This window comes from Micropterus dolomieu, linkage group LG15, assembly GCF_021292245.1.
Source record: "Micropterus dolomieu isolate WLL.071019.BEF.003 ecotype Adirondacks linkage group LG15, ASM2129224v1, whole genome shotgun sequence".
NCBI lineage: Eukaryota > Metazoa > Chordata > Actinopteri > Centrarchiformes > Centrarchidae > Micropterus > Micropterus dolomieu.
This window is the reverse complement of record NC_060164.1, coordinates 2,430,491-2,438,519: the sequence shown is the minus strand read 5'-3', so window position 1 is coordinate 2,438,519 and position 8,029 is coordinate 2,430,491. Positions and strand designations below refer to the sequence as shown.

Sequence of the window (8,029 nt, the reverse complement as noted above, 5' to 3'; positions counted from 1 at the left end):
GCAGCAGTTGTCTGTCAGCAGGCAGACTGCTGGAAATACTCTTAATTCCCGGAGATCTAGTTGCCATCTAGTTGCACCACCACCTGGCACCATAGCCCCTCAGTCCAGGGTTTGTATCTTGGGCTAAAGAAAAAGTCACATTGTTGTTGCATGTCTACAAAACTTGGTGTTTGCTACAAATGTTTAGCTTAAGAGAGTTTTACAGTTTTTTGGAGATTTTATCAGTGTGTCACATGATCAACTAGAGTGTGGATGAAATGATTTTGTTGATCAGAATTTTTTTATAAACTGCTGCCAAGTTATAAACTGCAGTCACGCATATTCATGTCCATAAGCACAAAAAGGCATCAAAATGTAGCTAAAAGCCTTTTCTCTCTGAAAATCCCAACATCTTTCTCAGTAGAGGATTAGTTTTTAGATCTAAACCTTAATTGATAGGTAACTCTCAGTTGTTGTCTTATTCACTCATGTATAATCTGCATGCTGATGCTGGTGCATCTGTCACCAATTCTTTGACTTGTAACATCTTCTTTCCTGTTTGGAGTGTGGACACATGATGTATATTTTAATGTTCAGCTACTCAAGCTCTAACTAAAAATACCAAAATGACAAAAGGCTTTTTTTTAAAGCCAAATGCGCTTTTCTATAAACAAAGCATCAAACTGTGAATTTGTCAGAAGTCTGGCTGAATACCTCAATTGGTTGAGAGTCAGTCTCCGAAACAGCCCTTTTTATTCCCATCGTGCGTTAGTATCCCACCTTCAGTGTCAATTGATTTGCTTTCAAATTTACAGAGCTGTGTGGTGTTGAAACTTAATGACCAACAAAATGTTCAGATGAAGAACTAAAACTACCAAATTACAGATTCCCACCTCGGCTGACAATGATGCAGTTTTTTCTGATCCTGTTTGATAAGAGTCCCGCCCTGAACACATCTACAAGCTTATTCACTCATAGTCATAGCGCCATCTACTGGAGGTGTGCATTTTGCCATAGTCACTGCAGCAACTGTAGCAAAAATGTGAGCATGTGTTTTTTAAATTGTGATTTGTAGATTAGGATGTGTGCACCTACAATGAAGAATCTGAGATTCTAAAAAAATTCTACTAGTTTGCACATCTTGAAGCATTTTTCTGTGCGACTTCACATTTACTGATTCACAGATTGTTTTTCTCCAATAATGACTTCACACCCACTGTCCCTCAAAAGCCCATTCTGGTCAAAGCGTAATAGGGCCATGTGGTGATTGCGCATACTCAAAATACCCAGAGTGTTGATATGAGGCCCACCTAGCCATAAGCAACGTGTCTGGTCATTCATCCCCATTCACATAAAGCAACACATATGTTTAGAGCTGAGTAATTCTGACATTTTAAACACCAAACAACTAATCAATAGATCAAGAAAGTAATCTACAATGAGAATAATCCTTAGCTGCAGTCGTACATATGTTAGGCATATGTTTATGCCTATTGCTCTGTTTCATGGTCATCACAAACTTTTTAAAGACAACAGACTCCGTGGTACATATGCCTCATAGTGAAGTGTCATTCACATTCTGCTGAGCTACTTTTAGCCACTTACAAGTTTATTTTTCACCGACTGCTCAGAAACATGTCAGGCTAGAATAATACTCAGTGTCCTTCAAGTGAAAGAGACCTCCTTAACACTCAAACACACACTGACCCAAAGTTACAATTTTAGACAATGTATTCCTCTTAACGTTTGGCATAGGACAAACCTTTAAAATCACCATACATACATACAGATGGGTGACAGAGAAGGGGAATTGGGTAACTAGAATTAAAAGGGTTTCGTCTTATAGGCTGCATGAACATGCTCAGTAAGTGAAATGTCATTCTAATATTTATATTATATGCTGTGGAATGTTCAGTGTGTCAATCCTAGTGTGTCAAACAGTTTTGAGGGTTAATAATTACACATAACACATGTTTACAGAGCTTTAATTATCTGGCCTCTTTGTCACACGAGCTGTTTCCTTCTTCTCCATCTTCACTGATTATCCACTTCTTTTAATCCAATTAAACAACATAAACTCCAGTTTGCAGTGTGTCCATCTAGGTATCAAAGTCCTGCCCTCTCAGTCACCTGGCACTGTAAATAATCAAAAATATGACAGCCATGTGAACATAGTGTGCAGCTGGTGCTGACTGGCAGGCACCAGGTGGGCACTGGAAGGGAGCTTTATAGCCATCTGTACATGAATACATCACACATTGCACTGCAGCACATGGGCCAGGGTAAGGTCTATTGAACAGACAACATCTACTATTTAATTAACAGCCACAAATGTGCCATAGTATGGGAATATGGTAAAGTAACGTGAAAAAATGTATTTCCTGCAGAAAATGCGTGTTAATGCTGAAAGCTGAAATGATTTTAATATGTAAATTTCATTTTTAGAACATATGGCCTAAAAGTCAATGCACATTTGGATTTTTCCTCAGACCTATGTTTGATTAGCCTTAAATGTAAATTATCCCACAATTTCTGCTTTGAATCATTTTTAATACTGATTTACAGTTAAATATAATTTATTATAAACAATGAGTTCAACCAATCCTGATACTGAAGTATCAGACCCAAAGTGTTCAATATTAAATAAATAAATAAGACAAAAGAAAAGAAATAATAATTTGAATACAAACATAAAACATATACAAACATAAAATTGTGAAATAATCCAAACATTTTTAAAACTCAGCTCAACCCTAAGCTCAATTATATAAAATGTTATTTCATACTGTTTCTTTTGGCTGTCTGCTCATTCAAACCAATGCAACAGCACTAACACTGTGAAACAGAGAAAGGCTTTAGAATACTTGGACTGGAACTAAATAGAAATCACCTGCAATAGTTTTTAAGATGTTATTGGATTATTTCACAATTGTACTGCAATTATATATATTGCATATATTGTGTGTATAGACTTTGGGTCTCTATGCAACGCCCAGGGGCAGTCACAGTTGAAGTCAAGCTCTCAGTAACCTGGGGGAAAAGAAACTTAGACATGGAGTGTATTTTATGTATATATTTGTATATATTTAAAATGGACTACCTGAGGATTGAAAAATAACAAATAAAGGATTTAGTATACATAATTTGAAATAGAATGAGGACTTTAATGTTGGAAAATGTAAAACTGGAAGTAAATTAATAAAATTAAAAATACAGTAAAATTCTGAGGTGGGTGGGGGGTTAGGGGGCTCATCATTTTTCTACAATTTCAAAACAATAGTCAGATTTCTATATGAACATTGAAACAGGGTTTGCCTTCTTTAATCATTCCTGCTGTTCATACTGGCCATTAAGAGATCCCTTCGTAATGTCCTTCCAATGTAAGTGATGGGGGACAAAATCTACAGTCTGCACTCTGTGAAAAAATTTATTCCAAAGTTTATCTGAAGCTGAGTTCTGACAAGTAACTTGACAAAACAAAACCTCCTTCCCCCAGACTCACATTCTACATGTTGTGGGACACAGAAAGTCACAAAAAGGTGTCAGAGCTGATGGATCATCTGGCTGTGACTTGAAAGACTTCCAGACCTGCAGCGACAGTAGATTCTCCACTGAAGGTGTGAGCAAATGGTCATGGGCCATGCAACAGACACCTAGTGCCATGTTAAAACACTTCTATTGACAAGATCAATTAGCACTAATTTGTGGTGACGGGCACCTCACCCTGTTCTCAAAGGCTCTCTCTCTCTCTCTCTCACACACACACACACACACAAATCAACAAAATGGCATTGCTTTGCGTCCCTTTTTTTTGGTCTCTGTGTCCCTGCAAGGCATGGATATCAAAAGGTTTGGATGGTATGGCAATTTAATTTAGTCTAACTCATATTTATGCAGCCACAACAGCAAATGACGAGGATCCATCCATCTGTAAATAGCCTTTCCTCTCCGTGCACACTCTGAGCTAGTTAAGTTAGCAAGCTGCACATAGCTGCTAGTCAATCTACACTGCACAGGCATGTCGATAATATTAAGTCTTTACCTCTGATGCTGAATGTGAATGAATCAATCCAGATGAATATTTAATATAAATTAAATCTGTATTTTTTTCTTTATTTAATATAGACATAAAGGATTTGTCCTGAGGAGGCGCAGTTACTCAGGAGCAGAGGTAATACCTCTGGCATACCTAGAAACTTAAGAAAACACACGTGGAAAAGCTCAACAGTCTGGCCGGTGTGATTTACTCTCTAATTAATTTGTATCGAATATTTGCAGCTTAAACCAGTGCTGCTAATGGCAACCTCATTTCTATTCTTACTGTATATATTATATTTGTTTGATTCAATGTGAAGCACCCCTGGGACACGCTCCCCTCCTCATTTCGATCTAGGCCCCCTAGCTCAGTATGTAACGCCAGCCATCACTGACCTAGGAGTCAAAATTGATATGAAACTGGATAAACACGTTAGGAAGGTTAAATCTAGTTTCTTTCAATTAAGACAGCTGGCCAAAATGAAACCTTTCTAAACAGAATTTTGAGACCGTTATACACGCCTTTGTGACTACTAGACTAGATTACTGCAATGCACTTTTTGTGGGGATGAATGGATCGTCTCTCGCCCGTCTCCAGATGGTGCAAAACGCTGCAGCTCGTCTTTTAACAGGAACACGTAAATATGAACACATCTCCCCAGTTCTACGTTCACTCCATTGGCTACCCATTTAGGATTGATTTTAAACTTCTTTTACTGACTTTTAAATCCTTGAATGGCCTTGCCCTGACTTACTTATCCGAGCTGCTTCATCCTTATACACCTACCCGCTCGCTCAGGTCAACTGACAAACTTCTCCTGAGAGTGCCAAAAACTTGTCACAAATTTAAAGGGGACCGTGCTTTTGCGGAGGCAGCTTCGAAACTGTGGAATGCCCTTCCTCTTACCATTAGACAGACTTCCTCACTCCATCTCTCCCATCTGGCTTTTGACCCTTGAGGATGACACTTGGAGCAACTCATTTGTTAGTGTTTTTAATTCATACATTATATGTATGTGATAACCTGTAAATTGATGTTTGTTTTTAATCTTTGTACAGCACTTTTTACAACTTCGCGATTGCTGTTAAAGTGCTCTATAAATAAATTTTGATTGATTGATTGATTGATCAATGTGAAGCAATGGAGCTGTATAGAGTATAATGTTCAGTTATTCATATGTCACAAAGTACTATTTATTTGCAGTGGATAACTTATATATGGTATTTTAATAATTACTATATGTTTTGCCTCCTTCCACGTGGCTGTTGTGAACTAGGGCTGACCCTGAATAGTCGAAGATTCAATGCTTTGACTGTAAATCTCACAGACGAAGCTTCCCAACGGCGTAATGAAACGAGGATCATACCATTTTGGCGATGGGGGGGTGCTCAATGTCTGTTTTTACGTAGAACTACCAGTTTTCTCCCAGGTTAATATACAGCCTATTATACTATAAATATCAGCATATAGTGCTGTAAATAAAAATGTGAAAAGAAAGAAGCTTTTAATAATTCTGAAAGTGCGTTAATAAATCCAAAATTGTAACCCTAATCCTAAAGGAAGGGGGATCAGTGTGCATGTGTGGCCGTAGCATGTGTGTGTGTGTGTGCTTGTAGCAGAAGATCCTTAACACTTGCTGAAGAGAGACAACAACAGTGTTGTGCCGAGTTGTCCGCACCTCACGGGACATTCAAATTATTTATCACCAATTGATGAACCACACAAAGAATATTATATTGTTTTTAAACAGTACCGGCAAGGAACCCCGATGTGCATTTGAGGTATAACATAGGCATAGCTGACAAAAAGCAACAAATTTAATAATCAATTTGTTCACGACTTCATTCAGGCCATAGCGACACCGTCACCTTATAATGGAGTGAAGTGATGTGAACAGTAAAGTTAATAAAACAACACAACATCAGCACTGGTAGTAACACTTTCACAAACTAAAACCTCCAAAGTGTGGGAGCATTTCACTCTTCAGAGACTCTTCACTCTTCACTCAGCCAAAAAGGTTGTTAACTGCTCCTGGCCTGGGAGCAAGTCAGTTATGCCGGAGCATCTGAAGAGGAGGCACGTAACATTGGCACTCTGGATGATGAAGAGTCGTCTCAGAAAGGTAGTTAGCAAGCTAGCTTAACCTTAAAGCCATGTGACTTCACTTTATAAGCTGTAACCGTTTCTATACAGTTTCCCTTGGTCAATTAATTGTTAATGGCGTTTAGAGTAGCAAATAATTAATAAACACAACGGTCCTGTTCACTTTCCAGATGTGCCCTAACTTTACATCATAAACGATGCATCGCTCGTGTTACTGCCGAGTGCACAAGATTGGACACAGGACAATTTCATACTTTCTAAAAAAAGGCGTTTTGTGAGTTGTTGTGTTAGGGGAAACTATGGAAACTTTGTGAAATGTTGTCTACTACAAAATCTTTATTATTGGTCCTCTCTTGTAAATTCGGCAAAACACATGAAATTATCCCTGTCTTTGTATAAATATAGTGTCAGTTTGTCCCAGTGTGTTGCATTACCGGCGTGTAAGCTGCTCCGTCACTAGACAGCAGATCAGCTGCTCAGACTAGTGCTCTCACAGCGCTGCACACACACAGTTATTTCTTACTGTATACCTGTTTGGTCCATGAAAGGACTGGATTTCAGTGGAACTTTCTGTTGCTGCAGAAGAAACGTATCATTTTATTGTCTTAATTGTTAATTAGCACAAGCCTAAACCAACCTCAAATTTGATTTAAAAGCTGATAGCTAAATCAGTCAAGTGCGGAAAAGTGAATGTCAGTGTGTAACCCCCCATACCCCACCCGCGCGCTCAATCGCCGCTGCACAAACACATATGATTCGACGAGCACTCGACTATAGGCAAGACTTGACGAGTCTGATTCGACTATGTATACAACTGTTAGTTGTATGATTGCAGAGACTGCACCAGAGTTGTCTGGTGACATGGACACAAACATGGGAATCTTTCCCAGTTTTAGTTAATACTGATTGATTTCCAGTTTTCCAGCAGAACACAGTGAAGTGGTGGGTTATCCAGGAATGCCTCAATAATGCCACCTCATCACACCAGCTTGCATCAAGATCTAATGTGACACAAAATATCCCCGACTGCCAGATTTTGTAATAATGTCTGAGTGAGCTGAGGGGCAGAGTAAAGCCACCATTATGCATTTTATTTGTTGTGTCATTTGTCCCACAGGGGGTGTTTCAGAAGCAGTTTTGCCTGCCTGATTTTGCTGACTTGCTCAGATTTTGATGATTTAGTCATTTTGTGATTTATGTTCTTCTACCATTGGTAAGTAGGCTACTTGTTTAAATACCTCTAGTAGTGATATTTATGAAGCTACACTTGCAATCTTGCATCTTGCATTAAGTGATGATGATGACCTTGTATTTGATCTTTGTCCGTGAAGTCAAAGCAATCAGTAAAACAAAGTGGTGAACATGTGGATAGGTGAATGGACGGAGGTTGCAGATCTTACCAGGGGGACACAGGCAGCTTTGGGGAGCTTCTCTCATCTCCCGTGTCTTCGGTAGTCGCGCTGCAAGCTTCTACATGAGAGGAACAGAAGTAGAACGTTAGAGTGCACTGACATTGTAACATTTCATGCTCGGTGCAACATGAATGTTCCATGGATACATGGAGCCCTTAATATTTAATCTATCAATTGTCATTTATCATTTGACTTTCAGCTTTTGACTGATCGTCTTTTAAAGAGGTACTTTGTGGCTGATCATGCTAATAATGCAGTAGTTTCTGCTGATATTCAATATGTTAACATTTTACCATGTTATGTCTAAAAAACAAGAACTTTTTTCCCAGAAATATATCAATGTCAAATAAGAAAAGACCTTAATTAAGGCCGTAAAATGAAAACCATTATGATAACAGTAATTCATATCCAATACAAAGTCTCACAACATTTAAATGACCATCATGACCATGCGCATGACAGTCCACTCCTAACTTTGGAAAAAGCTGCTGGAAAAACA

At 38.6% G+C, this 8,029-nt stretch overlaps 1 protein-coding gene across 1 annotated transcript in view; it reads right to left on the bottom strand.

Annotated features, from left to right (window-relative positions):
• The window catches only part of col13a1 (collagen, type XIII, alpha 1), a 177,355-nt gene extending 169,823 nt beyond the window's left edge, over positions 1–7,532 (bottom strand). The window contains exon 1 of the mRNA XM_046071250.1: positions 7,519–7,532. The gene's annotated coding sequence lies outside the window, so the exon portion shown is untranslated. The remainder of the gene's footprint in view (positions 1–7,518) is intronic.
• Positions 7,533–8,029: the final 497 nt, after the last annotated feature.